General features: G+C 22.9%; 1 non-coding gene across 1 annotated transcript in view; it reads right to left on the reverse strand.

The window, feature by feature from the left end:
- Nucleotides 1-207, reverse strand: part of LOC130666198 (small subunit ribosomal RNA) — a 1,910-nt gene extending 1,703 nt beyond the window's left edge. The window contains exon 1 of the ribosomal RNA XR_008989637.1: nucleotides 1-207. This exon is cut by the window's left edge and continues 1,703 nt beyond it. This is a non-coding gene — a ribosomal RNA (small subunit ribosomal RNA).
- Nucleotides 208-7,697: the final 7,490 nt, after the last annotated feature.

The raw sequence follows: 7,697 nt of genomic DNA on the forward strand, positions 1-7,697 counted from the left end.
GTTCCTTCCATCTCTGGTCGGAACTCTGGTTTGCATGTATTAGCTCTAGAATTACCACAGTTATCCAAGTAAATGTGGGTACGATCTAAGGAACCATAACTGATTTAATGAGCCATTCGCGGTTTCACCTTAATACGGCATGTACTGAGACATGCATGGCTTAATCTTTGAGACAAGCATATGACTACTGGCAGGATCAACCAGGGAGCTTCGTATATGTTTTATAAAACACTAGAATTACTCCTCTTTCACTTTATACATACATGATAGTATTTTTTAAATACTACCAGTTGTTAAAGCGGTGCTGTTTGTAAGCATTTGCTTCATACAACACTTTAAATTTTTAACTCTACATTATTTATTCACAATATTGAATAATAATTTTATTTTTCAAACATCCTCTCAATTTTTACATTAGTACTCTCGCTAGATATTTTTTTATCAAAGCGACTTGGTTATTATTCACGTAAACGTGATATTTTATTCTTGCTCGGAAACAAGTAAGTCGATACTCAGTTTCATATTTGTACACTTTTTTTTAGTTATACATAATATTATATAAACGCCGTAGCGATTTACCACATAAAGAGTCATTCAGTCATAGACATCGACCCGTGGCAATGATGCGTTGATATTGAGTATCTTGCCGTAGCCAGTCTCCGTCAGCGCTTACTCGAGCTGCTTCGACTGACTACTCTTTCATACTAGTACGAGCCGGCGTCTAAAAAGATTGTAGTTGCGCGCTGACTGCCAGCCGCGTGAGCGGCGGCGGATACAACGGTAGCTCCCTGTATCTAAATTACCTGTTCGTACTTACGTTATTTTTTCAATATAAAATTATTTATTTAAATACACATAGTATTATTTCTTTCTTTTTAATATAATTTTATTGTTTCGATAAAAATACTTAATTATTTATTTTTATTTTTTTTATTGAATATAAAATAACTTTAAAATAGTTAAGTATACTACAATAATAATAAATATTATCAGTTATACAAAATAACTAATTCTTATCATTTATTCTATAAAAATTATAAATAATTAAATTTAATAATTTTTTTTTTTTTTTTTTTTTTTTCAATTTTATTAAAAGTATATTATAAATTTGATATACTGATAGCATACCATTTATATATAAACAATCACAAAACCATCGTTTAGAAAATATTAAAACAAACAATATTATATTTATTTTCTATTCTGTAAATAAAAAAAGTTAATTTAGATAAATACTTTTTTTAAACATATTAATTTTCATTATTATAATATAAAAATAAGCGTAATGAAAAAGATTGTATTCATATTTTAACTGTCTTTTTATTCAATTACGTCATTTGACAAATATATTTTAAAATTCAATGTTATTTTCTTTTTACCTTCAGCAGTCGACTCCTTATGTTAACTTTTGGTTATTCTACTATAACAGCTACGACACATATTATAAATAAATATTTTCATGCATTTTACTTTTATATGTTATCACGAAATAATTAAAAGTTTTTACCAACCATTTAAATTTTAATAAAAATTAAATTAAGATAATATATGTTTATTATTTTTGTATCTAGTCTCCATTAAATTTATATTACCCAAATATCTTTTTTTCTACATATGTTAACTATATTCAATTAACATGACATTATGAATTATATTATAATAAAAATCATACAAAATAATAAATTATTGAAAAAATTTTGTTGATATTATTTGTCCATAACTAATCATATGAAACAGTAACAATTAAAATTAAATCAAAAATTTATTTGTTACTTTTATTAATTTTAAATATTTATTTTAACTCTTATAATTAATTAATAATCAAACAAAACTTCAAATGACTTGGTAAACTGCGGTAGTACTTGAGCAACGCTTTGAGAACAGTTAGCGACGGCAATTTCTTAATGTTCAATAAATCGAACTGAAATACACTGTACGCAATTATCAATAAACTAATAAATAAATTTTTAACTATATTACACACAATATTTTTCTTTTTTCAAATAAATACAATTTTTTGTATGTACTCAAAATCTTTATTTAATTAAACTGTCATATTTCAATTTTTTTTTTTATTATTGAAATGAGTACTATACTTCAACGTTACTTTAATCCTTTTTTTTCCCAAATTTCACTCATTTTATAAGATTGATAATAGTATATTTTTTTATTCACTTAGCTATTGATAGTATTTTTTTTTCTTTCCAATGTTTTTTCTTGTCTGGAATATTCACGAATAAACGACAAAATTCAACTGCTCTTAGTAACCAAACTATATTTAGATATCAAAATAGTCAACAGTATTTATTCTATTGTACTTTTAATATTAACTTAATATTAAACACAAAATTTTGAATTAGTATTATATGATGATTATTTTTATATAATCAAAATAATAAATAATTATAATGCACATGACATTCGCAACTGTAATAAATTACAAATTTTCTTAAAGTTCTATGCTATATTAAACATCGTCTATACTCACGAGTCAAAGACGGGAGTATGTCTACCTTACTTATACCCACTACTATCCACGATTTGCCTCAACCAAGTAATAGCCATTATCCAACATAGTATTATTTCTTATCATTATTTTTATTACATAAAAAATTAACAAACTATATTTATAATATCCTCATAAATTTTTCTCATATTTTACAATTTAATTTGATTCAATTTTCGTTAATATTCAAATAACTTATAATCAATACATCCATTTCTATTTAATATTTCTCCGTTGATTATATTTTTTAACATCATGAGTATATATTTATTATGCATGAGTTAAGTATTTTAATCTTTTTACTAATGGCTTTTTGCCTTGATCTTGCCAATTATTATAAAACAAATTGGAAATTATTATTTAAATACTAAAATATATAAATCCAGTTTTCTACATATATCGAATCAATGACCCACAAATTCTCTTATGAGTTTCAAAATTTTTATTCTTTTATTATAAGAAACAATTTTTTTATATATTTTTACATTTGATTATATTCTCAACTATAATTTCACAGCATATGCCTTATTAATAATTATATATTACAATTTATTTTTATTCATTACACATATTTTATTTCAATCATTCAATTAATTCATTTTTTAGTAAAACCATTTTCATTTCTCATTTTCAAGAGTTTTATTTTATATCTAAAAATTTTCACTAACTTGGTAGAATACCGTAACACTTGTGTTGTGTTTCAATTGTAGCTTCGGCTAAAAATTAATAACTTAAATTAATTTATAATTATACTCCATTATCGATAGACTATTAATCTATTATCATAATGCGCATGGTATTCAACTGTAATGAATTACAAATTTTCTTAGAGTCGTATATGCTATATTTAACCTTAACCAAGTAATAACCATTATCCAACATAGTTTTATTTTTTGTCAATATTTTTTCTCATATTTTACAATTTAATTTAATTCTTTCTTTGCTAAAATCCAAATAACTTATCATCAATACATCAATTTTCTAAATTTATTATTTCTCCATTGATTATATTTTTTAATATCATATGTTTGTTAAAAAATGTTTTTTTCTTTTAACCAAACTATCTGATCTGTAAACTAATTCCATAATATATACTTTATTTTTATTCATTACAAATATTTTATTCGTATTCTCATTCTTTATATTTGTAATCATTCAATTAATTTATTTTTTAGTCAAACTATTTTTATTATAGTCACTCCTCTATTGCTCATATTATTATTTCTTATTTCAATAAAGTGTGTATGCTAAAAAAATTTTCTATCTTATATTCACAAATTCTTTATTAAATTTTGTTAGGATGCTGTAACACTTCTGTTGTGTTTCAATTGTAGTTAGTTTCGTCTAAAAATCAATAATTTAAATTAATTTTCTTTATTTTTCAATCTAAATAATTATTTCTCATAAAAATTCTTATTCATCCATATTTGATTATTTTTTACTTAAATTAGTCATTGTTAAATATTTTAAATAAAAAAATCACTCATTATTATTATTATCATCATCATATTTTATCGTCATTTTTATTCTTATTTCATATACATTGATATCTGAGATATTTAGTACATGGATTCTATAACATTTATTAATTTCGTTATATTTAGTGTTCAATTTTGAAGAGATATAAAATGCATATTCAATCGTTGAATTTTTATTATTTTATAAAAATTAAATATATATTAACAATTATAATAACCATTAAATTTTTTTTTTTTTTTTTTTTTAATTTACTAATTATATCCGAATAATACAGCAGTATTTATTATATTGTAATAAACATAAATAATATCAGTAAAAATTGTTCTCATTCATGTCTTGATTGTATTTAATGTAAATAGTCTAATACTCATTTTTTTTATTACATTTCTTCATATAAATAACATTTAATTTAGCCACAAATCTTGTTCTCTAAATTATTTATTTGCTTCATTGATCATAGGGTGGTTTTCATTCTCGAAAAAAACTAATCGTCATTCAGTAACCATGTATGAAATAAATAATTATCTAACTAAATAATATGACTCATTTATTCTATTTCAGTTCAAGGAACGACACAAAACATCCTCATTCTAATTCTGCTAGTCGTTGATATAAACTTTTCTGGAGTTAAAAAAGTTTCTAAAATTATATATCCAACTATTATCGAACTAGTTAAATTCAAATTATATACCTTTTTCAATCCTACCAATATTCATATACTTGTAAATTACTTGGTAGTTCCCAGTACTACTTGTGTACTTATTTTTTACATATAAATTAATTATCTGAACATTTTTCCTTTACTTTTAGCTTAATTTCTAAGCTCATTACACTAAATTTATTTTTTTATTATATATTTTATAAAATCTTTCATACACAGAAAATATAATGTAAATACAAATATATCTATTCTTTAAAAAAATTTTATAACAATAAATATATCAGTAATTTTATAGTATTTTTTAATAAACTTTTATTTTTTTTTTGTTATTATTAACTTCCTTTTTATTCTTTATTAATATACGTATACCTGAAAAATTTACCAATATACTTGTAAATAATCATTCATTTCGTTATGATCAATATCACACTCTAAAAAATCATAAAATATATATTTTATATCGAATCTCATCTTTTGAATCTTTAATATATTTATACTACTATCAATTATGTACGTTTTTTTTTTTTCAAACATCTTTTATACTCGCCTGTAAACGACGGAAGTAAGACCATTATACTTTATACTTGACACTACTAACGCTTTGCCTCGACTAATTGATACATGTAGTATATTTTTTTTTTTTTTTTTCTAAACTTCTCAAACTATTACTCATAAATATACGATATACTTTTATTGTTTTTAATCACATTTTACAATCTCTTTCTTTTATTCATTTGTAAAATTGATTTTATTATTTAAGTACATCGTATTGCTTTCTTTTTTCACAAGTAAAACAGATCTATAATTATGTTATTTGTTTAATTGACATTATATATCTATTTTATAGTGTATATTATCTATATAAATATATCAAATTGACGAAACGCCTCACTCTATCCACAACGTTTTCTTGCTTTCTTGAATATTAATAAAGTAAGACTTTTGGTGGTTTATCTATGGTCTTACATCTACCCTTGATGCAAAAATACTCTACTACCGCAGTTTAAACGCATTGACTTTTAACTTTTTAGCAATTAGAACCCCATCAAAAATTTCCATATGGAATATTCAAAAATAAATTTATGTATTTATAATTTCCATCTAGTTTTTTTTTATACAAAAATAGAGATACTTATTCAGTAATCAACATAGATATTTTTATCACAACAGTTTGTACCCAATATTAAGATAATTGTATAAATTCTAATAACATACACTACTCAGTTTTTTTTATTATATTTGAATTGAAATTATATTCGCATTTGTTATACCTTAATATTTTACCAACTCGATTGCTAATATTATTCTAATTTTTTTTTTTTATATTTTTTAACCGTATACAATTATTTTAACAATATTGATAGACATGAAGCACAATAAGTAAATGCTGTTCATGAAGCAAAGTTTTTTTCAAAAGAATATAACCAAGGCATTTTCATGTAATGTAATTTTTTTTCCTCGATAAATTTTATAAAAAAAACTTTCTTTTTTAATTGTTTTTTTGGCACAGCTTTATTAAAATTTTGCCATCATATATTTAATTATCTTGAGTTCATTCTTAAGAATTAAATTCAGCATATATATTTTTTTAACAGCTTTCGTGGTTGAATGATGAGCTAGATCGGTTGATGAATTTTATATTCATTGTTATCCGAACGTTTTGGGTTTCCTCAAAAATTGATTTTTATTAGTTTAAGCTGTAAAATTCATACTATCATAATATATCCATTTTTGTATTCATAATTTTGAAAACATTTCGCTGTATTGTCAAATAGCTGTAGCATAATTTTCGTTTGGTGGACATTCATAAACCCTTTTACTCGCATTGCCGGCCAGTTTTTCTTTGCAAATATTACAATATTGATAAGTGTCACGATATGATCCTGAAGTTGACAGACAATCAACAATTTTCGTATTTTTTTTTTTTTTTTTTTCAACAAATCAATTAGAAAAATAAACTAAAAATTTGCGATGTGAATGTAAATGAATAAAACATAAGTATAACAAAAATAAATAAATACGTAATTAGATGGATGTAAAATCAGTACGCGCATTTTTTTAAATTTCATTATTTCAATTAATAAATTTATTTTTAATCAAAATTTACAAATTGCCTCATATCTGCTACATTTACACACATAAAATATGCACATTAGGGTGGGCCGAAAATCCGCTTTTTTTGAATTTTTATTATTAATACCAAAAATATTTTTCTTTGTATACAAAAAAAAAATTTTTCGGAAATCAAAAAAAATTATAGGTCGATATCTTAGGCTCGCCAAATCCCACTAAAGTGAGAAGTTGTTTAAAATTTTTTTCTAACTTATTTTGATCGGAAATTTAATTCACTACAAAAAAGGTCCTATAATAAAATTACGTAAAGTTGATAGTTACTGAGATAATTGCAATTTTGTTGTAAAAAATATAATTTTTCAAGATATTATCACTTTTTCAGGGTAAAATATGAATTTTATCGCATAAATTGCATGGAAAATTAAATTTTTTACAAAATTGGCCTTCTGGTAAAATCTTGAAATTTATAGTTATTCAGAAACTGGCAGTTTTATGTTTAAATAGTCACATTTCTCGTTATTTGGTGGCTTTCACCAAGAATCGATATTATCTTTGTAACTATCAACTTAGAATAAATTTTTGTTAGGTCTGTTTTGTAGAAACTTGAATTTCCTATGAAATTTTTATGATAAAATTTATTTTTCACCCTGAAAAAGTGATAATTTCTTAAAAAATTATATTTTTTAGAGCAAAATTGCAATTATCTCAGTAACTATCAACTTTACGTAATTTTATTATAGGACCTTTTTTGTAGAGAATTAAATTTCCGATCAAAATAAGTTGGAAAAAAAATTTCAAACACTTTCTAAATTTAGCGGGATTTATAAATAAAAATATTTTTGGTATTAATAATGAAAATTTAAAAAAAGCGGATTTTCGGCCCACCCTAATGCACATGTAGAAAATAAAAAATCGACATCCATAATTTTTTCAAATTTTTTTTTTTTATAATTCATTGTTTTGAAAAAAATTCAAAAA

This window comes from Microplitis mediator, chromosome 3 (genome assembly GCF_029852145.1).
Source record: "Microplitis mediator isolate UGA2020A chromosome 3, iyMicMedi2.1, whole genome shotgun sequence".
In the NCBI taxonomy this organism is placed as follows: domain Eukaryota; kingdom Metazoa; phylum Arthropoda; class Insecta; order Hymenoptera; family Braconidae; genus Microplitis; species Microplitis mediator.